The sequence below is a fragment of the Lepisosteus platostomus genome, chromosome 5 (assembly GCF_059453375.1).
Source record: "Lepisosteus platostomus isolate fLepPlt1 chromosome 5, fLepPlt1.hap1, whole genome shotgun sequence".
Classification (NCBI taxonomy): Eukaryota; Metazoa; Chordata; class Actinopteri; order Semionotiformes; family Lepisosteidae; genus Lepisosteus; species Lepisosteus platostomus.
In genome coordinates, this window is record NC_142615.1 from 23035061 (window position 1) to 23059620 (window position 24560).

The following is a 24560-nucleotide window of genomic DNA, read 5'->3' on the forward strand; positions in this document are numbered from 1 at the left end:
CCGATGCGCCTTTTTAAAGTCCCTGAGCTGCGTGTCGGTGGAGACAGAAGATCAGGACGAGCCGATGGAGGCGGCGGAGACCGTAGCTCAGGAGAGGAGGAGCGAGGGAGAGGAGGAGCAGGCTGCTGGGAAGGACAAGCAGAGGAAGAGGAGGTGCAGGTGAGCAGACAGGGGGGCGCCGCCTGGTCGTGTCTGTGATTCAAGGAGGAGTCTCCTCTTGCTGTTTGATGTCATGGTGACGTCTGTGTCTGTGTCCCTCACACCTGCAATAACAATATTCTTTCCAGGTTCCTTTCCTGGTTCTGTGCCTGCTAAGATCTGGACTGGACTGGACTGGACTGGACTGGAGCTGAGGGACACCAGACGACTGGACTGGAGCCTAGGGACACCAGACTGGACTGGACCGGAGCTGAGAGGCACTAGACTGGACTGGACTGGAGCTGAGGGACCCCAGACTGTGCTGGACCGAAGCTGAGGGACCCCAGTCTGTGCTGGACCGAAGCTGAGGGACCCCAGTCTGTGCTGGGCCGAAGCTGAGGGACACCAGACTGTGCTGGACCGAAGCTGAGGGACCCCAGTCTGTGCTGGACCGAAGCTGAGGGACCCCAGACTGTGCTGGACTGAAGCTGAGGGGCCCCAGACTGGACTGGACTGGAGCTGAGGGGCCCCAGACTGGACTGGACTGGAGCTGAGGGACACCAGACTGGATTGGACTGGAGCTGAGGGACACCAGACTGGACTGGACTTTTGTAAAGCATCAATAAAATGTTTTTAAAAAAAATCTGTTTAGCTTTTGGTTTTTTCCCTCCCCCCCCCCCCCAAGGTTGCTGCTGGGAGTGGTGTGAGTGGGGCCAGCAGGGGGCGCTCTCACCCTGCGGTCTGTGTGGGTCCTGATGCCCCAGTATAGTGAAGGGGGACACTGGACTGTAAACAGGCGCCGTCCTTCGGATGAGACGTCAAACCGAGGTCCTGACTCTCTGTGCTCATTAACAATCCCGGGGTGTCTCTGGAGAAGAGTAGGGGTGTTACCCCAGTGTCCTGGCCTGATTCCCCCCCTGGTCTTGACCCATCATGGCCTCCTTATCACCCCCCTCTCTGAACTGGCTCCATCCCTCTGCTCTCCTCCCCACTGAGAGCTGCTGTGTGCTGAGCGGACTGGAGCATCATCCAGGTGGGGGCTGAACACTGGGGGGACTGGAGGGGATCCCCCTGACCTGGGAAGAGCTCTGAGGGGAGAGTCCAGACTTATTAATTATTATTATTATTCGTGCTGCACTGGGCTCCTGTCCTGGCAGTGAGAGGGGGACTCTGTGATCAGTACAGATACTCATGACTGTATAATAATACACGATACAAATGGAAAACAGGGTAGCGCTGTAGTCTCTTCGAAACGTTTTGAACTGCCAGAAGAAGTTTTCACAACCCAGACTCGTGAAGGTACAGGTCTTCTCCCTTCGTCCGGAGCAAGGTGAGAGGCCACCCCCTCGTGGCGCAGTATCCCCGATGCACCCCCCCACCACCACCCAAAACGACACACACTTCTGTGACGATTGGGAGACCCCGGTTCGACCAGCCCCTGTGGTGGAGGAAACGACCCGCTGGAGAGAACACGCAGACTCCACACAGAAGGGTCACCTCGGCATTTATTCTAACAGCAAAACAACACCAGAGAGAAACGGTCTCCGAAAGAGAAGCGTACACCGGGAAAAACACGACGGGGTCATTACAAATGGGAATAGGAGTTCTTTGTTTCCGGACGTCAGTTATATCGTGTCCTGGTGATTTCTCCCGTTTCGAACGGAGTTTAATGTCGCGTTTCTACTTTATTAGAGAGAGGCACTGAACTTTGGGGAACGTGACATCCACCCAGTATTACTAGTAGGTTGATACATATAAATGTTCTTTTTCCCCCCGTATTATACCTCGTGAAATATAACGATGGCCAACTCCTTAAGTCGAAATTTAAACCCTTCTCACGCTACAAGACAGTCCGTCAACATCGCCGCGGCCCGAAGCGCGACCTTCGGTATGACGTTGGCCGAAGGGGGTAGGGTAAGTACGTCACAGCTGGGGGAAGCCCCTATCACGTGAGAGGGGTGCGGCGGGCGACGAGCCCCCGGGGGCGAAGAGAAGCTGATTTGCGTGGGGTGTGGAAACACTACACGACCGGGCAAGCGAGACGTTTTTTTTTGTTTTGTTTTTTCCAGAACATCAGAACAACCGCAGAGATGACCATCGATCCACCTCCGGACGTTTCCTTTTTTGTCCTCTTTGGCCTCCAAAATAAAAAAAAACTGGAATCCATCGTGGCGTTGCCAAATTAAAACGTCAACCACTTTTCGGGCTTTCGTGCTGTCCATGATGAAACCGTCATGGTTGTGTAAGGATACGTTACGTCACAGACCGGCGGCGCTCGGGCGTGAGGAGTGTCGTTACTTTTTTGAAACGGGCACGTCAGACAAGATCTCTGACAAGATCTCCGAAAAACCCAAACCTGTAAGATTCAATTTCAATTCAGTTTTTTTTATATAGCACCTTTCACAACAAGAATGCCCCAAGGCCCCGAACAAAGGAGTTGTTCCACACCCCCGCCACCCTCTGTGTACAGTAGAGCCCCCTGTCCTGACTGGAGGAGCTCACCCAGCTGTGTCTGGAGAGAAGCCGGGGTATCGGCTTCAACCACAGGGCTGGGCGGCTTGGGCTTGTTCCCCACCTCCACCACCCTCTGTGTACAGTAGAGCCTCCTGTCCTGACTGGAGGAGCTCAGCCAGCTGTGTCTGGAGAGAAGCCAGGGTATCGGCTTCAACCACAGGGCTGGGCAGCTTGTTCCCCACCCCCACCCCCTTCTGTGTACAGAAGAGCCTCCTGTCCTGACTGGAGTGACAGTAGAGACGGGGTTCATGGGTTATCTGGAGGGGGACTTCGCTCCAACAAAACGCCCAGCCCTGCTGCTCCTACCTCGGACGGAAGACACTTTCCCCAGCTGCTTCATCGTCTTCTCCCTGCGGGAGACCGGCCGCCTGCCGGATCGGGGGGCGCTGTCGCCGGGGCAGGCCGCGGCCCCCGACGTCGAGGTGCTTTCGGGGGGGGGGAGGCGCCCCGCTCGTCGTCGGCACCGGCGCCGCGTTCTCTGCCACCGCCACCACCGCCACCACCGGCGTCGGGCCGCGGGCCTCACCTGGAGACAACACACCGGCTTCTTTTAACAGATCACCTCGGGAATCGGGAACAACGGAGCTGTGTGCGGCCGTCTGTACGGAGGGGTTCAGCGCGGGGGGGCTCCGGGCTCGGGTCTGGACCCGGGGGGGGACTGTCTGTGTGGAGTCTGCATGGTCTCCCTGTGTTCTCCGGGTCCAAAGACAGGCTTTTGGGCTAATTGGCTTCTGGGAAAACTGGACCTGGTGTGTGTGTGTCCTGTGATGGACTGCTGTCCTGTCCAGGGTGTGTGAGTGAGTGTGTGTGTGTCCTGTGATGGACTGCTGTCCTGTCTAGGGTGTGTGAGTGAGTGTGTGTGTGTCCTGTGATGGACTGCTGTCCTGTCCAGGGTGTGTGAGTGAGTGTGTGTGTGTCATGTGATGGACTGCTGTCCTGTCCAGGGTGTGTGAGTGTGTGTGTCTGTGTGTCCTGTGATGGCCTGGTGTCCTATACAGGGTGTGTGTGTGTCCTGTGATGGACTGGTGTCCTGTCCAGGGTGTGTGAGTGAGTGTGGGTGTGTCCTGTGATGGACTGGTGTCCTGTCCAGGGTGTGTGAGTGTGTGTGTCTGTGTGTCCTGTGATGGACAGATGGTACCCAGCCTGGACACCCATGAGACACTGTCTTCCTCAGAAGACTCTCACGGAGGGCACACTGTCCCTAACCCAGGTCCAGAAGAAACTACAGTGATCTATAATTCCTGCGCCTCGGAAGGGGTTATGACGTCTATGTCCGGCGCCCGCGCCCGCGCCCGCGGACTTGCGGTTCGTCGTCGCGCTCCGCAGCTCGAGCTTCGGTGCGAGGCAGGGCGGGAGGGAGTCGATGTGGCCTCGGCGCCATCTTTGCTGGTGAGTCAATTGTGACCGTTGCGGTACAATAAACCATCAATAAACCTTTTCCCACCCCGACCAGTATTTCTGTCGCGGCCCACGTCCCTTACAATCGACAAACTATAAAAAAACAGTAGCCCTTCGCAACATTACACGCCATTTTTTTATTTTAAACGTCCGTTAGATACGCAGGTGGCTCGATACCTGTCTTAACCTCGCCGGCGTCTTTATACCGGGAAGTGAAATTTTATTTGAGGTCCCTCAGAATTGTGACAGAAATGTCAGTGAACCACAATAAAAACCGAAACTTATTTTTTAAAGTCGATGAATGGATTTTAAGAGTAACCGTGTAGCGACTGACGTAAGGAAAAAAAAGGTTGTCTTTCCCTACGAAGACGTTTTGGTGCAGGACTTTCTTTAAATATCAGTTGTGCATAGCGTTTTACAAAAAGTTGATGATGATCTTGGAGATAATTGCAAAGGAAAATTGAGATAACTACCAAAACATTACGTGTGAAACGCCAGGACAGAACTTTGAACCCACAAAGAAACAAAGGTATGAAATATTGCCTCGTCATGGGGGGTTGATAATTGTAATAAGTGTTCCTAATTTTCGTAAAGAAATGTATATTATGGGAGTCACACGTGAGATTTAGTGTATATACGTTTCATATTGTGCATATATACGGGGTTAAAAAGTGGAATGAGTATGATTATAAACTCGTGTGTCCTATAATCAGATCATTTTTGAACAAGCTTTGATTAGACAGGTGAAAAACAACATCAGATCCTTTTTTAAAATATATTCCCACGTCTGAATATCAGCTTCTCCCCTCTGGCCAACATTTCAGGGCTCCCAGGTGTAGATCCCAAATTGAAACAAATATTCATTTGTTACCCAATTAAACAGTTAATAGAAGTGAGTGACCAGGGTAAATAAAGGTGGGTCAGTGTAAACTGTTTATTCTGGACCAGACTTCGTCATGTGTGATATGTCATGACTTCTTATATTAAGTTTTATCTTTCTATTTAGTTAAACATGTGTAATAGATGCGATGTGTGTCCATAAAAAGGTTTCTCCAGGGGAAAATCAAGTTGGTTTTAAAACCGTGTTTCCTTTATAGGGTACGTTTGCATTCCAAGTGTGGGGTTTTTGCCTTTTTGTCATATTTTGGATGTGAATCCGTGGTATTTTTGCTGAGACAAGTTGCCTTTCTTATACGCGGAGGGATCTGCTCGTGAGATGTCCGCCCGGTCCATTTCTGAGCTCAGTATAAGGTGTAGAAAGCATCACTGTCATCATAACCCGCCTCTCACCCAGGTGTGGAATAATGTTGTGACTATTGCTTCAGCAATAACATGCTGATTGCATGTTTCTAGATGGGTATAACAGAGATCTCAACTACTGAGGGGCTGAGCTATATAATTGCTAACACTTATATAGCGCTTTTCTGGACACCCCACTCAATTCGCTGCACAGGGAATGGGGTATCCCTCTACCGCCACCAATGTACAGCCCCCACCTGGATGATAATAATAATAATAATAATAATAATAATAATAATAATAAACTTTATTTTATATAGCGCCTTTAAAGGTGGCTTCTCAAAGCGCTTTACAGGATGACAATAACAATAAATAAGAAGACTACAACAATAAATAAGAACATTTCACAAGACAGGACACAATTATAATTACAACAATAACAGTAGAGGAGACTGTGGAAGATGGTATGAAGAAGAGCAGAGTGGTGAAGAATGGAACCAGTTAAGTAAAGGCTTTTCTGAAAAGGAGGGTTTTGAGTCTGGATTTGAAGGAGTTTAGAGAAGGTGACTCTCTAATATCCTTGGGCAAAGAGTTCCAGAGCTTGGGGGCATAGCAGGAGAAGGCCCTGTCGCCAATACAATGTAGACGGGCTTGGGGGACAGTAAGGAGGGCAGAATTTGAAGAGCGGAGGTTGCGAGGTGGGGAGTAGGGCGATAAAAGTTCAGACAGGTATTGAGATGCCAAGCCATGTAAAGCCTTGTAGGTGAGCATGAGGATTTTAAAGTCTACGCGGAATTTGACCGGAAGCCAGTGCAAGGACTCCAGGATAGGAGTAATGTGAACACTTGCACTAGACCTGGTCAGGATTCTGGCTGCTGAATTTTGGACATACTGCAGCTTGTTCAGAGTAGATTTAGATACCCCAGGGAGCAGAGCATTGCAGTAGTCAATTCGAGAGAATACAAATATGTTGATCAGCTTTTCAGCCACAGTTAATGATAGCATAGGGCGTAGTCTTGCGATATTTCTAAGGTGGAAAAAAGATGTTTTGACAGTATGCTGTACATGTGGGTCGAATGTTATGCCAGAATCGAATATAACCCCAAGGTTTTTCAATTTTGATTGGAGCTCAAGTACAGAGCCATCTACAGACAGGGTTACAGGACTGGCTTTACGAAGTTGATGGGGGGTACCAATAAGCATGACTTCAGTCTTGTCACAGTTAAGATGAAGGAAGTTTTGAGTCATCCAAATTTTTATGTCAGAGAAGCAATTAGATAGAATAGAGACAGCCACATCAGTGTCGGGTTTGGTATGGATGTATATTTGAGTATCGTCAGCGTAAAAATGAAAGCTGAGGCCATGTGATCTTAAAAGCTGACCAAGTGGGAACATGTAAATGCTGAAGAGCAAGGGGCCCAGTATTGAGCCCTGAGGGACACCAGACTTGACAAGACCAATTTCAGACCTGTACCCATTGAGAGAGACAAAGTGACAGCGATCAGTGAGGTAAGACTTAAACCATTTGAGGGCAGTGTCAGAGACTCCAAACACAGTCTCGAGACGAGAAAGCAAGATGTTATGGTCAACAGTGTCAAAGGCAGCACTGAGATCAAGAAGGATGAGTATGGAAAGAGAACCAGAATCAGAAGCTATTAGGAGATCGTTGGTGACTTTGACTAAGAGGTGGAAGGCATGCAACTATGATGCGACGGCAGCCATAGTGCGCCAGAACGCTCCCCACACACCAGCTCTCAGTGGGGAGGAGAGCAGAGGGATGAAGCCAGTTCAGAGAGGGGGGTTATTAGGAGGCCATGATTGGTAAGGGCCAATGGGAAATTTGGCCAGGACGCCTGGGTTACACCCCTACTCTTTTCGAGAGACGCCCTGGGATTTTTAATGACCACAGAGAGTCAGGACCTCGGTTTTACGTCTCATCCGAAGGACGGCGCCTGTTTAGAGTATAGTGTCCCCCGTCACTATACTGGGGTATCAGACCGCAGGGTGAGCGCCCCCCTGCTGTCCCACTAACACCTCTTCCACCTCTTATTAGCCAATGAAAAATGGTAGCTTCCTCAGAGACACCGCAGGAAGACAGGAGTTTGTGATGAAAGTTCGAGAGGGATGGCCACACCCTAGTTCGGTCAGACTCGGCTCTCGATATTTTAGCAATCACTCCTGACTCCTCTCCTGAAACACTGTCAATACTGCACGTGATCCCCCTCTCTCCCTCGCGTCCCTCTCCCACCCCGTCTCCACCTGTGTAGCTGCCCCCCCTGGTCACTCCTCCTCGCTGTGCAGGGGGGGTCCCAGCCTCCTCGTCCTCTGGCCAGGAGCCCTCAGCCAAGCGGGTTCAGCCAGATCATCACTCCATGATCCTTTCAGTATGCTAAATTCCTGGTGTTGTTTTTTTTCACCCCAGAAAACTGACTGTCCGCCTCACCTCTGTTTTAAGTGGACGATGAAGTCAGGTTCCAGTGTGCCTGGTGTTTACAGGTAATACTTCAGACTGGTCGGCCTCACCTCGGGGTGTCTGGGCGTTTGATATTATACAGTTGCAATGCTGAGGCCTGTGACTGTGATGCTGTAAGGCTACAGGAGTCTGGAGATCCTGAGTGATTTCCGGCGTTCATGCGGAAACACAGCCCCACCCTCCCGCGGCGTCCAGTCCGCAGAATTTCCTGGAGACGTGGCCTAGCCGATGGGCGACCCCGCCAGCAAGAGACTATCTGAGGCACGATGTTCTGTACGGTTCAGTTAATTAGACGCGCACAGATGTTGAGCTCATCGTCCTTTTAATTGTGCCATCTATGCTAACTGTAGCCGAGATCGAACTATCAAGGTGACAGATCAATAATTTTAAATTAAATAGATGCATGATATTGCTAGCGCTGATGCAAGAGGCAAGTCAGAGGAACTGAACACAGAATGGATAGGAGTCGCAGTGAGTGAGAGAGGAATGAGCTAAATTATTTAAGAGAATTAAACCACTGAAGAACAGGAGACACAGTGAGAGAGAGGAGATCACAGGAAATACCTCAGTAACAAACATACTAACGCACAGGACAGGAGACACAGTGAGAGAGAGAGGAGATCACAGAGAATCCCTCAGTAACAAACCCACAGGACAGGAGACACAGCGAGAGAGAGGAGATCGCAGGAAATTCCTCAGTTTTAAGTGCAGACAACCGGACAGGAGACAGAGTGAGGAAGAGTAAATGAAACACAGTAGGATTGATAGGAGACGGGTTATGAAGAGATGGGACACATCTCTTCATAAAGAGATGTGTCCCATCTCGCTGAACTCGCTGGCTGAGTTAATTGACGCTGCTGTTTCTTTGGCAGATGAAGTCGGGGTCCAGAGTTTCGCTGACGTGGCAGAACCGTCCCAGCTCGGTCTCCTCCCATTCCTGCAGGTCAGTGCCCCTTCAGTCAGACCCTGTGTTCGGGGAGACACACAGGGAAGTCGCACACTGTGAAAAAAGGCTCCAGAGACATCGCCGAACCACAGAATAGCTCCAGAGCATTTGTGCACCTTTTGGAATTCTTCACGTATAGTGAAAGGTGAAAATAAAACCAAGAATGGGTGACGCGTCTTTACACAGAGGCGGATGGGGAACAAGCTGCCCAGCCTTGTTGTTGATGCCGATACCCTGGCTTCTCCCCAGATACAGGTGGATTAAATCATGGGTCCAATTAATCACTAACTACCAGACAGGCTTGAAAAACCGAATGGCGTTCTCTCGTTTTTAACCTTTCTTCAATTCTTAGAAAACCTGCACGCAGAAAAAAAATAATTTGCATTTTTTTACTACTTCCAACGGTCAGGTCTGTGGGTATTTAAATCTGACTAGAATGTGTATTGTTCAAAATCTCTTGTTCACTATCAGTGTTGTTGTTTTCAGTGTCATTCTCATTACTCCTGTGGGTTTTATACTGTGGTAAAGAGTTAAAAAAGTCCTCACTTTGTGCTGCTCTCGGTTTGTTAACGGTGGCGTACTCCACATCACTGTTGGGTAGTGTGATGTCTGTAGAGAACAGGATACGGGTCAATACTTATGTTAACTTATACTATACAGGATAAGACTTACATTAACACCATACTGAACAACAGGGCTCACTGTTCACACGCGTATTGACACTGTTCAGACGACAGGACTCACTGTTCACGCTTGTATTCACGCTGTACACAACAGCAGGACTCACTATTATTACAAATGTTCACACTTGTGTTAAAACTGGACAGAGCAGCAAGAAGTTATCATGATGTTTTATTTCTGCTAGTTTAATAGATAGAAGTAAAAGATCCTCACTTTGTGCGGCTCGGGGTTTGTTGACTGTGGAGTATTCAACAGCAGTATCTGTGTTAATTCTGCAAAGAATAAAACACGTGTTCTCACCTGTAACACTGTGCAGAGCAAGAGGGAATTCAATGAGTTAACACTGTACAGAACCGGACTCACTGTTCACACTCGTATTGACACTGTACAGAACCGGACTCACTGTTCACACTCGTATTGACACTGTACTGAACAACAGGACTCACTGTTCACACTCATATTGACACTGTACTGAACAACAGGACTCGCTGTTCACACTCGTATTGACACTATACTGAACAACAGGACTCACCGTTCACACTTATATTGATACTTTTTTGATCAACGGGACTCACTGTTCACACTCGTGTCGACACTGTTCACACTCGTATTGACACTGTACTGACCAATAGGACTCACTGTTCACACTCGTATTGACACTGTACTGACCAACAGGACTCACTGTTCACACTCGTATTGACACTGTACTGAACAACAGGACTCGTGTTGACACCGTTCACACTCGAATCGACGCTGCTCACACTCGTGTCGACACTTGACACTCGTATCCAGTAAGCCTTTGCTACCATTATCAAACACAGAAATCGTTATAATTTAATTTTAAAAACATGGCTAAGCATGGGTTTAAAGTATATTCAACAGTGCAGGTGCATTCAAAGAAATAGAGTTTCCCAAGCCCTCGCAAAGAATTACCATTTCCAAAGATGTCTAGTCTCAAGCATTAACATCCAAAGTACCTGTCTTAGCTGGGGCAGGAAGTTTGCCAAGCCACCTGAAAGAATTACCATTTCAAAAGATGTCTGTTGTAAGCCAGGTTCAATCATTACCATCCAAAGTATCGGTCTTCCCTTGGGGCAAGAGGGTTTCCTGTGTGTCTAGGATGTGTACTTCCCTTAAATAAAGGATGAATATGGGTACCATAGGTATGAGCATCTCCCAAAGCTCAGAGTTAAACTAAAAAACCCTTGGTGAGTGTGTTATAACATGGATGGGTATTAATAGTCCAGTGCCTCCTATTTTACTAGAGATTCTGTTTGGGATTCAGAACTCGGGATCAAAATACTCCTAGGTACAGAGTAATTTTCACACCTTCCTGCTACCATGATCAGAGCAGTATTAGATTAAATTTGTCATTTATTGAAAGCCCAGTTTTTAACAATCATTTTCATTTGAACTTACTTTTTTCAAAGAAGGATCTGAGGTTCACTTCTTGAATTAAATCTTTTGACAAGAGGTAAGACTTCTATTTTACATTTAAACCCATGTTTAGCTGTGTTTTTTAGATTTAACTGAATCAATTTCTGTGTGTGATAATGTCCTTGAATTCTGACAACATCACACTAAATTACATGATATAAAACAGCTAATGTCTCTAGAGATAAAGTTTCTGGGATGCTTCTAATTACTTTGCATTACCAGGGACAGTTTAATTCACCTTGTACAGTACTGAAAGACCAAAATGCTTTTTTTAAAAGTTATTTAACATTTTATAGAACTTTGTCTACTATGGCAACATGATGAGCTTGGCCACTTATCTTAGGATAAAGATAGGATAAAGGTTTATCTTTTGCACCTACCTGCCCCCCAGGGAAGGCCAATGCTTTCTACGTTGATGGTTCCCTACAGTAGACTGTACCTTATCTTCAAAGGTAATGTATATTGACCCAAATCAGTTTTGGAATCCAATCTACTGACGAGATGGAGCACATCCTTTTTTCAGGATTTTAGCATCATACGTTTAGTATATTTAGTCCCTAATGCTGAAAGAAATGATCATTTGTTTAACACGCACGGGTCTGTCTCAAAGGATGCAGTGCTCCTGAAGGCTCTCAAACCCTGCATTTCAGATGCCTAGCTGTATCCCTCACATGTGGCACCTCAGAATGACTTCTAACCTTACCTGTGGTGTCTTCAGTCCCTATTGCTCAATGCATGGTGTACGTACTACATACATGTGTCTTGAGAATGAGGAATGGGCCCCTGAGACAGTCATTTGCCTGTTTCACAAATGATCGTATTTTACTAGAGATTCTGTTTGGGATTCAGATGTGCATTCGGATTTATTGGTACATGCCCAGGGCAGTAAGCAGTCTGAGGATTTATTTCCAGACAGCATAGAGCAGTGAAGCAGTGAAGTAGTGCATAAAGCATAAGCAATCATTTATTACATTAATATATGTGAAAATAACATTTTAGCATCATGCGTTTAGTATATTTAGTCCCTAATGCCAAGGACTCCAGCAGTCTTACAACCACTGCCCTGTTTGCCTCGCCAGACACGATCTCTATTCTGTTGTAATCCACGATGTTCTTCAGGTGATTTATCATGTCCTTCCTCGCCTGTTGAGAGGCCATCTTTATCTCTTCTGCCGTGGCGTGCTTCATACACGCCCTCTTCAAGTGAGCAGGAAGCTGATCAAAAGTATTCAGGCACATCTTGCACACCAGGGGAATCCTCGCGGGTTTCCTTTGAAAATAAATAATACCATTTGTGTATAGAAACAAGCTAAGACTGATTTCTTAAATTATCCTTAATTTTCTCTCTCATAGTTTGAGCATAATGATTTTATTGCATTTATATAAGAATTGTTCATTGCTCCAAAATAAATTATGGTTTCATAAAAAAAGTGAACACTTACTTGGTCTCAGTCACAGACGTTCCAATAGAAGCCATTGTGGAGTTCAGCAACTGCAGGTCCTAGAAGTGGGGAAGGAATTTTAAAAGAGAAATTGAATTACAATACAGAAGGAATGGCTGAGGGATCACTGAAATATATATATACAAATTCCAAAGACTGAGTCCATATCTCCTTTAGGTGAGGACAGACTGGATCAAACAAAAACAACATTTGAAGTGAATGACTCAAGAAGGATGAGTATGGAAAGAGAACCAGAATCAGAAGCTATTAGGAGATCGTTGGTGACTTTGACTAAGAGGTGGAAGGCATGCAACTATGATGCGACGGCAGCCATAGTGCGCCAGAACGCTCCCCACACACCAGCTCTCAGTGGGGAGGAGAGCAGAGGGATGAAGCCAGTTCAGAGAGGGGGGTTATTAGGAGGCCATGATTGGTAAGGGCCAATGGGAAATTTGGCCAGGACGCCTGGGTTACACCCCTACTCTTTTCGAGAGACGCCCTGGGATTTTTAATGACCACAGAGAGTCAGGACCTCGGTTTTACGTCTCATCCGAAGGACGGCGCCTGTTTAGAGTATAGTGTCCCCCGTCACTATACTGGGGTATCAGACCGCAGGGTGAGCGCCCCCCTGCTGTCCCACTAACACCTCTTCCACCTCTTATTAGCCAATGAAAAATGGTAGCTTCCTCAGAGACACCGCAGGAAGACAGGAGTTTGTGATGAAAGTTCGAGAGGGATGGCCACACCCTAGTTCGGTCAGACTCGGCTCTCGATATTTTAGCAATCACTCCTGACTCCTCTCCTGAAACACTGTCAATACTGCACGTGATCCCCCTCTCTCCCTCGCGTCCCTCTCCCACCCCGTCTCCACCTGTGTAGCTGCCCCCCCTGGTCACTCCTCCTCGCTGTGCAGGGGGGGTCCCAGCCTCCTCGTCCTCTGGCCAGGAGCCCTCAGCCAAGCGGGTTCAGCCAGATCATCACTCCATGATCCTTTCAGTATGCTAAATTCCTGGTGTTGTTTTTTTTCACCCCAGAAAACTGACTGTCCGCCTCACCTCTGTTTTAAGTGGACGATGAAGTCAGGTTCCAGTGTGCCTGGTGTTTACAGGTAATACTTCAGACTGGTCGGCCTCACCTCGGGGTGTCTGGGCGTTTGATATTATACAGTTGCAATGCTGAGGCCTGTGACTGTGATGCTGTAAGGCTACAGGAGTCTGGAGATCCTGAGTGATTTCCGGCGTTCATGCGGAAACACAGCCCCACCCTCCCGCGGCGTCCAGTCCGCAGAATTTCCTGGAGACGTGGTCTCGCCGATGGGGGACCCCGCCAGCGAGAGACTATCTGAGGCACGATGTTCTGTACGGTTCAGTTAATTAGACGCGCACAGATGTTGAGCTCATCGTCCTTTTAATTGTGCCATCTATGCTAACTGTAGCCGAGATCGAACTATCAAGGTGACAGATCAATAATTTTAAATTAAATAGATGCATGATATTGCTAGCGCTGATGCAAGAGGCAAGTCAGTGGAACTGAACACAGAATGGATAGGAGTCGCAGTGAGTGAGAGAGGAATGAGCTAAATTATTTAAGAGAATTAAACCACTGAAGAACAGGAGACACAGTGAGAGAGAGGAGATCACAGGAAATACCTCAGTAACAAACATACTAACACACAGGACAGGAGACACAGTGAGAGAGAGAGGAGATCACAGAGAATCCCTCAGTAACAAACCCACAGGACAGGAGACACAGCGAGAGAGAGGAGATCGCAGGAAATTCCTCAGTTTTAAGTGCAGACAACCGGACAGGAGACAGAGTGAGGAAGAGTAAATGAAACACAGTAGGATTGATAGGAGACGGGTTATGAAGAGATGGGACACATCTCTTCATAAAGAGATGTGTCCCATCTCGCTGAACTCGCTGGCTGAGTTAATTGACGCTGCTGTTTCTTTGGCAGATGAAGTCGGGGTCCAGAGTTTCGCTGACGTGGCAGAACCGTCCCAGCTCGGTCTCCTCCCATTCCTGCAGGTCAGTGCCCCTTCAGTCAGACCCTGTGTTCGGGGAGACACACAGGGAAGTCGCACACTGTGAAAAAAGGCTCCAGAGACATCGCCGAACCACAGAATAGCTCCTGAGCATTTGTGCACCTTTTGGAATTCTTCACGTATAGTGAAAGGTGAAAATAAAACCAAGAATGGGTGACGCGTCTTTACACAGAGGCGGATGGGGAACAAGCTGCCCAGCCTTGTTGTTGATGCCGATACCCTGGCTTCTCCCCAGATACAGGTGGATTAAATCATGGGTCCAATTAATCACTAACTACCAGACAGGCTTGAAAAACCGAATGGCGTTCTCTCGTTTTTAACCTTTCTTCAATTCTTAGAAAACCTGCACGCAGAAAAAAAATAATTTGCATTTTTTTACTACTTCCAACGGTCAGGTCTGTGGGTATTTAAATCTGACTAGAATGTGTATTGTTCAAAATCTCTTGTTCACTATCAGTGTTGTTGTTTTCAGTGTCATTCTCATTACTCCTGTGGGTTTTATACTGTGGTAAAGAGTTAAAAAAGTCCTCACTTTGTGCTGCTCTCGGTTTGTTAACGGTGGCGTACTCCACATCACTGTTGGGTAGTGTGATGTCTGTAGAGAACAGGATACGGGTCAATACTTATGTTAACTTATACTATACAGGATAAGACTTACATTAACACCATACTGAACAACAGGGCTCACTGTTCACACGCGTATTGACACTGTTCAGACGACAGGACTCACTGTTCACGCTTGTATTCACGCTGTACACAACAGCAGGACTCACTATTATTACAAATGTTCACACTTGTGTTAAAACTGGACAGAGCAGCAAGAAGTTATCATGATGTTTTATTTCTGCTAGTTTAATAGATAGAAGTAAAAGATCCTCACTTTGTGCGGCTCGGGGTTTGTTGACTGTGGAGTATTCAACAGCAGTATCTGTGTTAATTCTGCAAAGAATAAAACACGTGTTCTCACCTGTAACACTGTGCAGAGCAAGAGGGAATTCAATGAGTTAACACTGTACAGAACCGGACTCACTGTTCACACTCGTATTGACACTGTACAGAACCGGACTCACTGTTCACACTCGTATTGACACTGTACTGAACAACAGGACTCACTGTTCACACTCATATTGACACTGTACTGAACAACAGGACTCGCTGTTCACACTCGTATTGACACTATACTGAACAACAGGACTCACCGTTCACACTTATATTGATACTTTTTTGATCAACGGGACTCACTGTTCACACTCGTGTCGACACTGTTCACACTCGTATTGACACTGTACTGACCAATAGGACTCACTGTTCACACTCGTATTGACACTGTACTGACCAACAGGACTCACTGTTCACACTCGTATTGACACTGTACTGAACAACAGGACTCGTGTTGACACCGTTCACACTCGAATCGACGCTGCTCACACTCGTGTCGACACTTGACACTCGTATCCAGTAAGCCTTTGCTACCATTATCAAACACAGAAATCGTTATAATTTAATTTTAAAAACATGGCTAAGCATGGGTTTAAAGTATATTCAACAGTGCAGGTGCATTCAAAGAAATAGAGTTTCCCAAGCCCTCGCAAAGAATTACCATTTCCAAAGATGTCTAGTCTCAAGCATTAACATCCAAAGTACCTGTCTTAGCTGGGGCAGGAAGTTTGCCAAGCCACCTGAAAGAATTACCATTTCAAAAGATGTCTGTTGTAAGCCAGGTTCAATCATTACCATCCAAAGTATCGGTCTTCCCTTGGGGCAAGAGGGTTTCCTGTGTGTCTAGGATGTGTACTTCCCTTAAATAAAGGATGAATATGGGTACCATAGGTATGAGCATCTCCCAAAGCTCAGAGTTAAACTAAAAAACCCTTGGTGAGTGTGTTATAACATGGATGGGTATTTATAGTCCAGTGCCTCCTATTTTACTAGAGATTCTGTTTGGGATTCAGAACTCGGGATCAAAATACTCCTAGGTACAGAGTAATTTTCACACCTTCCTGCTACCATGATCAGAGCAGTATTAGATTAAATTTGTCATTTATTGAAAGCCCAGTTTTTAACAATCATTTTCATTTGAACTTACTTTTTTCAAAGAAGGATCTGAGGTTCACTTCTTGAATTAAATCTTTTGACAAGAGGTAAGACTTCTATTTTACATTTAAACCCATGTTTAGCTGTGTTTTTTAGATTTAACTGAATCAATTTCTGTGTGTGATAATGTCCTTGAATTCTGACAACATCACACTAAATTACATGATATAAAACAGCTAATGTCTCTAGAGATAAAGTTTCTGGGATGCTTCTAATTACTTTGCATTACCAGGGACAGTTTAATTCACCTTGTACAGTACTGAAAGACCAAAATGCTTTTTTTAAAAGTTATTTAACATTTTATAGAACTTTGTCTACTATGGCAACATGATGAGCTTGGCCACTTATCTTAGGATAAAGATAGGATAAAGGTTTATCTTTTGCACCTACCTGCCCCCCAGGGAAGGCCAATGCTTTCTACGTTGATGGTTCCCTACAGTAGACTGTACCTTATCTTCAAAGGTAATGTATATTGACCCAAATCAGTTTTGGAATCCAATCTACTGACGAGATGGAGCACATCCTTTTTTCAGGATTTTAGCATCATACGTTTAGTATATTTAGTCCCTAATGCTGAAAGAAATGATCATTTGTTTAACACGCACGGGTCTGTCTCAAAGGATGCAGTGCTCCTGAAGGCTCTCAAACCCTGCATTTCAGATGCCTAGCTGTATCCCTCACATGTGGCACCTCAGAATGACTTCTAACCTTACCTGTGGTGTCTTCAGTCCCTATTGCTCAATGCATGGTGTACGTACTACATACATGTGTCTTGAGAATGAGGAATGGGCCCCTGAGACAGTCATTTGCCTGTTTCACAAATGATCGTATTTTACTAGAGATTCTGTTTGGGATTCAGATGTGCATTCGGATTTATTGGTACATGCCCAGGGCAGTAAGCAGTCTGAGGATTTATTTCCAGACAGCATAGAGCAGTGAAGCAGTGAAGTAGTGCATAAAGCATAAGCAATCATTTATTACATTAATATATGTGAAAATAACATTTTAGCATCATGCGTTTAGTATATTTAGTCCCTAATGCCAAGGACTCCAGCAGTCTTACAACCACTGCCCTGTTTGCCTCGCCAGACACGATCTCTATTCTGTTGTAATCCACGATGTTCTTCAGGTGATTTATCATGTCCTTCCTCGCCTGTTGAGAGGCCATCTTTATCTCTTCTGCCGTGGCGTGCTTCATACACGCCCTCTTCAAGTGAGCAGGAAGCTGATCAAAAGTATTCAGGCACATCTTGCACACCAGGGGAATCCTCGCGGGTTTCCTTTGAAAATAAATAATACCATTTGTGTATAGAAACAAGCTAAGACTGATTTCTTAAATTATCCTTAATTTTCTCTCTCATAGTTTGAGCATAATGATTTTATTGCATTTATATAAGAATTGTTCATTGCTCCAAAATAAATTATGGTTTCATAAAAAAAGTGAACACTTACTTGGTCTCAGTCACAGACGTTCCAATAGAAGCCATTGTGGAGTTCAGCAACTGCAGGTCCTAGAAGTGGGGAAGGAATTTTAAAAGAGAAATTGAATTACAATACAGAAGGAATGGCTGAGGGATCACTGAAATATATATATACAAATTCCAAAGACTGAGTCCATATCTCCTTTAGGTGAGGACAGACTGGATCAAACAAAAACAACATTTGAAGTGAATGACTCAAGAAGGATGAGTATGGAAAGAGAACCAGAATCAGAAGCTATTAGGAGATCGTTGGTGACTTTGACTAAGAGGTGGAAGGCATGCAACTATGATGCGACGGCAGCCATAGTGCGCCAGAACGCTCCCCACACACCAGCTCTCAGTGGGGAGGAGAGCAGAGGGATGAAGCCAGTTCAGAGAGGGGGGTTATTAGGAGGCCATGATTGGTAAGGGCCAATGGGAAATTTGGCCAGGACGCCTGGGTTACACCCCTACTCTTTTCGAGAGACGCCCTGGGATTTTTAATGACCACAGAGAGTCAGGACCTCGGTTTTACGTCTCATCCGAAGGACGGCGCCTGTTTAGAGTATAGTGTCCCCCGTCACTATACTGGGGTATCAGACCGCAGGGTGAGCGCCCCCCTGCTGTCCCACTAACACCTCTTCCACCTCTTATTAGCCAATGAAAAATGGTAGCTTCCTCAGAGACACCGCAGGAAGACAGGAGTTTGTGATGAAAGTTCGAGAGGGATGGCCACACCCTAGTTCGGTCAGACTCGGCTCTCGATATTTTAGCAATCACTCCTGACTCCTCTCCTGAAACACTGTCAATACTGCACGTGATCCCCCTCTCTCCCTCGCGTCCCTCTCCCACCCCGTCTCCACCTGTGTAGCTGCCCCCCCTGGTCACTCCTCCTCGCTGTGCAGGGGGGGTCCCAGCCTCCTCGTCCTCTGGCCAGGAGCCCTCAGCCAAGCGGGTTCAGCCAGATCATCACTCCATGATCCTTTCAGTATGCTAAATTCCTGGTGTTGTTTTTTTTCACCCCAGAAAACTGACTGTCCGCCTCACCTCTGTTTTAAGTGGACGATGAAGTCAGGTTCCAGTGTGCCTGGTGTTTACAGGTAATACTTCAGACTGGTCGGCCTCACCTCGGGGTGTCTGGGCGTTTGATATTATACAGTTGCAATGCTGAGGCCTGTGACTGTGATGCTGTAAGGCTACAGGAGTCTGGAGATCCTGAGTGATTTCCGGCGTTCATGCGGAAACACAGCCCCACCCTCCCGCGGCGTCCAGTCCGCAGAATTTCCTGGAGACGTGGTCTCGCCGATGGGGGACCCCGCCAGCGAGAGACTATCTGAGGCACGATGTTCTGTACGGTTCAGTTAATTAGACGCGCACAGATGTTGAGCTCATCGTCCTTTTAATTGTGCCATCTATGCTAACTGTAGCCGAGATCGAACTATCAAGGTGACAGATCAATAATTTTAAATTAAATAGATGCATGATATTGCTAGCGCTGATGCAAGAGGCAAGTCAGTGGAACTGAACACAGAATGGATAGGAGTCGCAGTGAGTGAGAGAGGAATGAGCTAAATTATTTAAGAGAATTAAACCACTGAAGAACAGGAGACACAGTGAGAGAGAGGAGATCACAGGAAATACCTCAGTAACAAACATACTAACACACAGGACAGGAGACACAGTGAGAGAGAGAGGAGATCACAGAGAATCCCTCAGTAACAAACCCACAGGACAGGAGACACAGCGAGAGAGAGGAGATCGCAGGAAATTCCTCAGTTTTAAGTGCAGACAACCGGACAGGAGACAGAGTGAGGAAGAGTAAATGAAACACAGTAGGATTGATAGGAGACGGGTTATGAAGAGATGGGACACATCTCTTCATAAAGAGATGTGTCCCATCTCGCTGAACTCGCTGGCTGAGTTAATTGACGCTGCTGTTTCTTTGGCAGATGAAGTCGGGGTCCAGAGTTTCGCTGACGTGGCAGAACCGTCCCAGCTCGGTCTCCTCCCATTCCTGCAGGTCAGTGCCCCTTCAGTCAGACCCTGTGTTCGGGGAGACACACAGGGAAGTCGCACACTGTGAAAAAAGGCTCCAGAGACATCGCCGAACCACAGAATAGCTCCTGAGCATTTGTGCACCTTTTGGAATTCTTCACGTATAGTGAAAGGTGAAAATAAAACCAAGAATGGGTGACGCGTCTTTACACAGAGGCGGATGGGGAACAAGCTGCCCAGCCTTGTTGTTGATGCCGATACCCTGGCTTCTCCCCAGATACAGGTGGATTAAATCATGGGTCCAATTAATCACTAACTACCAGACAGGCTTGAAAAACCGAATGGCGTTCTCTCGTTTTTAACCTTTCTTCAATTCTTAGAAAACCTGCACGCAGAAAAAAAATAATTTGCATTTTTTTACTACTTCCAACGGTCAGGTCTGTGGGTATTTAAATCTGACTAGAATGTGTATTGTTCAAAATCTCTTGTTCACTATCAGTGTTGTTGTTTTCAGTGTCATTCTCATTACTCCTGTGGGTTTTATACTGTGGTAAAGAGTTAAAAAAGTCCTCACTTTGTGCTGCTCTCGGTTTGTTAACGGTGGCGTACTCCACATCACTGTTGGGTAGTGTGATGTCTGTAGAGAACAGGATACGGGTCAATACTTATGTTAACTTATACTATACAGGATAAGACTTACATTAACACCATACTGAACAACAGGGCTCACTGTTCACACGCGTATTGACACTGTTCAGACGACAGGACTCACTGTTCACGCTTGTATTCACGCTGTACACAACAGCAGGACTCACTATTATTACAAATGTTCACACTTGTGTTAAAACTGGACAGAGCAGCAAGAAGTTATCATGATGTTTTATTTCTGCTAGTTTAATAGATAGAAGTAAAAGATCCTCACTTTGTGCGGCTCGGGGTTTGTTGACTGTGGAGTATTCAACAGCAGTATCTGTGTTAATTCTGCAAAGAATAAAACACGTGTTCTCACCTGTAACACTGTGCAGAGCAAGAGGGAATTCAATGAGTTAACACTGTACAGAACCGGACTCACTGTTCACACTCGTATTGACACTGTACAGAACCGGACTCACTGTTCACACTCGTATTGACACTGTACTGAACAACAGGACTCACTGTTCACACTCATATTGACACTGTACTGAACAACAGGACTCGCTGTTCACACTCGTATTGACACTATACTGAACAACAGGACTCACCGTTCACACTTATATTGATACTTTTTTGATCAACGGGACTCACTGTTCACACTCGTGTCGACACTGTTCACACTCGTATTGACACTGTACTGACCAATAGGACTCACTGTTCACACTCGTATTGACACTGTACTGACCAACAGGACTCACTGTTCACACTCGTATTGACACTGTACTGAACAACAGGACTCGTGTTGACACCGTTCACACTCGAATCGACGCTGCTCACACTCGTGTCGACACTTGACACTCGTATCCAGTAAGCCTTTGCTACCATTATCAAACACAGAAATCGTTATAATTTAATTTTAAAAACATGGCTAAGCATGGGTTTAAAGTATATTCAACAGTGCAGGTGCATTCAAAGAAATAGAGTTTCCCAAGCCCTCGCAAAGAATTACCATTTCCAAAGATGTCTAGTCTCAAGCATTAACATCCAAAGTACCTGTCTTAGCTGGGGCAGGAAGTTTGCCAAGCCACCTGAAAGAATTACCATTTCAAAAGATGTCTGTTGTAAGCCAGGTTCAATCATTACCATCCAAAGTATCGGTCTTCCCTTGGGGCAAGAGGGTTTCCTGTGTGTCTAGGATGTGTACTTCCCTTAAATAAAGGATGAATATGGGTACCATAGGTATGAGCATCTCCCAAAGCTCAGAGTTAAACTAAAAAACCCTTGGTGAGTGTGTTATAACATGGATGGGTATTTATAGTCCAGTGCCTCCTATTTTACTAGAGATTCTGTTTGGGATTCAGAACTCGGGATCAAAATACTCCTAGGTACAGAGTAATTTTCACACCTTCCTGCTACCATGATCAGAGCAGTATTAGATTAAATTTGTCATTTATTGAAAGCCCAGTTTTTAACAATCATTTTCATTTGAACTTACTTTTTTCAAAGAAGGATCTGAGGTTCACTTCTTGAATTAAATCTTTTGACAAGAGGTAAGACTTCTATTTTACATTTAAACCCATGTTTAGCTGTGTTTTTTAGATTTAACTGAATCAATTTCTGTGTGTGATAATGTCCTTGAATTCTGACAACATCACACTAAATTACATGATATAAAACAGCTAATGTCTCTAGAGATAAAGTTTCTGGGATGCTTCTAATTACTTTGCATTACCAGGGACAGTTTAATTCACCTTGTACAGTACTGAAAGACCAAAATGCTTTTTTTAAAAGTTATTTAACATTTTATAGAACTTTGTCTACTATGGCAACATGATGAGCTTGGCCACTTATCTTAGGATAAAGATAGGATAAAGGTTTATCTTTTGCACCTACCTGCCCCCCAGGGAAGGCCAATGCTTTCTACGTTGATGGTTCCCTACAGTAGACTGTACCTTATCTTCAAAGGTAATGTATATTGACCCAAATCAGTTTTGGAATCCAATCTACTGACGAGATGGAGCACATCCTTTTTTCAGGATTTTAGCATCATACGTTTAGTATATTTAGTCCCTAATGCTGAAAGAAATGATCATTTGTTTAACACGCACGGGTCTGTCTCAAAGGATGCAGTGCTCCTGAAGGCTCTCAAACCCTGCATTTCAGATGCCTAGCTGTATCCCTCACATGTGGCACCTCAGAATGACTTCTAACCTTACCTGTGGTGTCTTCAGTCCCTATTGCTCAATGCATGGTGTACGTACTACATACATGTGTCTTGAGAATGAGGAATGGGCCCCTGAGACAGTCATTTGCCTGTTTCACAAATGATCGTATTTTACTAGAGATTCTGTTTGGGATTCAGATGTGCATTCGGATTTATTGGTACATGCCCAGGGCAGTAAGCAGTCTGAGGATTTATTTCCAGACAGCATAGAGCAGTGAAGCAGTGAAGTAGTGCATAAAGCATAAGCAATCATTTATTACATTAATATATGTGAAAATAACATTTTAGCATCATGCGTTTAGTATATTTAGTCCCTAATGCCAAGGACTCCAGCAGTCTTACAACCACTGCCCTGTTTGCCTCGCCAGACACGATCTCTATTCTGTTGTAATCCACGATGTTCTTCAGGTGATTTATCATGTCCTTCCTCGCCTGTTGAGAGGCCATCTTTATCTCTTCTGCCGTGGCGTGCTTCATACACGCCCTCTTCAAGTGAGCAGGAAGCTGATCAAAAGTATTCAGGCACATCTTGCACACCAGGGGAATCCTCGCGGGTTTCCTTTGAAAATAAATAATACCATTTGTGTATAGAAACAAGCTAAGACTGATTTCTTAAATTATCCTTAATTTTCTCTCTCATAGTTTGAGCATAATGATTTTATTGCATTTATATAAGAATTGTTCATTGCTCCAAAATAAATTATGGTTTCATAAAAAAAGTGAACACTTACTTGGTCTCAGTCACAGACGTTCCAATAGAAGCCATTGTGGAGTTCAGCAACTGCAGGTCCTAGAAGTGGGGAAGGAATTTTAAAAGAGAAATTGAATTACAATACAGAAGGAATGGCTGAGGGATCACTGAAATATATATATACAAATTCCAAAGACTGAGTCCATATCTCCTTTAGGTGAGGACAGACTGGATCAAACAAAAACAACATTTGAAGTGAATTGCAAATGTATTGAGTTGTGATGCAACTGTAACTTGAACCTAACATGACTGGGGCGTGCATTTTTGAAATTGCATTTTCACAGCTGAAATATAAAATGAAGCTGATCGCAGTCCAAACTCAAGGTATTGTTGTAAAACTAAATATTCAACATGTTTCTACCTGTCCCTTTTCAGCTCACTCAGAAGTCCACAGCCTGCAGCCTGGTGCCTCTCTGTCTCTCCCCCTCCACACTGCTGGTCCAGTGGAGGTGCTGTTTGATCCTGCAGGATCTGTCCAGTCTCGTATAGTCTTACTGAGCAGCGCAGGGCTCCCTGGCCCCAGGTACAAACAGTAAGTGACAGTGCAGAACAGCTCTCTGACACTCCGCTCCCTCACTCCAGCTGATCAGGGCAACTACACAGTGAGGGACCTTAAGGGAAGCAGTATCAGCACTGTGATCGTCACTGTGGGCGGTGAGCAGGTCTACAGTAGGGTCACTAGAGGGCTCTATATTCTTGACAGAGTGTGTTCTTCTATCATCCTCTGTCCTGATTGTCTTTCAGCTCACAGAGACACTGTCACCCTGCAGCCTGAAGCCTCTCTGTCTGTCCTTCTGTTCACTGGAGAGCCAGTGGGGGTGCTGTTTGATCCTGCAGGAGGTGGAAACTGGACCTCAGTGTGTTCTGTCCAGAACAGCACAGCCAGCTGTTTCCCCCAGTACAGTTTTTTTTATTTTTGATGATTAGCCATATGTTGATTATAATATTGGACATAATGTATAATTTGAACTCGATATTTTTCAGGAGTGAATGATTGTATATTTTCAGAATAAATTTCGAAACCAAATTATTGTCCCTCGATCTCTGTCTCTCTCTCACCCTGCTGTCTGTCTGTCCCTGCCTCTCTGTC

The 24560-nt window shown here is 45.7% G+C and overlaps 3 long non-coding RNA genes across 3 annotated transcripts; all 3 read right to left on the reverse strand.

Moving 5' to 3' along the window:
• Nucleotides 1–11765: 11765 nt before the first annotated feature.
• LOC148665060 (uncharacterized) lies at nucleotides 11766–12449 on the reverse strand. The gene is made up of 2 exons (XR_015937156.1): nucleotides 12269–12449; nucleotides 11766–12096 (listed from the first exon to the last, which is right to left on the reverse strand). It is a non-coding gene; the product is annotated as an uncharacterized LOC148665060 (long non-coding RNA).
• A 4907-nt stretch (nucleotides 12450–17356) lies between these two features.
• LOC148665061 (uncharacterized) lies at nucleotides 17357–18040 on the reverse strand. The gene is made up of 2 exons (XR_015936534.1): nucleotides 17860–18040; nucleotides 17357–17687 (listed from the first exon to the last, which is right to left on the reverse strand). It is a non-coding gene; the product is annotated as an uncharacterized LOC148665061 (long non-coding RNA).
• A 4907-nt stretch (nucleotides 18041–22947) lies between these two features.
• LOC148665062 (uncharacterized) lies at nucleotides 22948–23991 on the reverse strand. Its single transcript, XR_015936535.1, has 2 exons — nucleotides 23451–23991; nucleotides 22948–23278 (listed from the first exon to the last, which is right to left on the reverse strand). It is a non-coding gene; the product is annotated as an uncharacterized LOC148665062 (long non-coding RNA).
• Nucleotides 23992–24560: the final 569 nt, after the last annotated feature.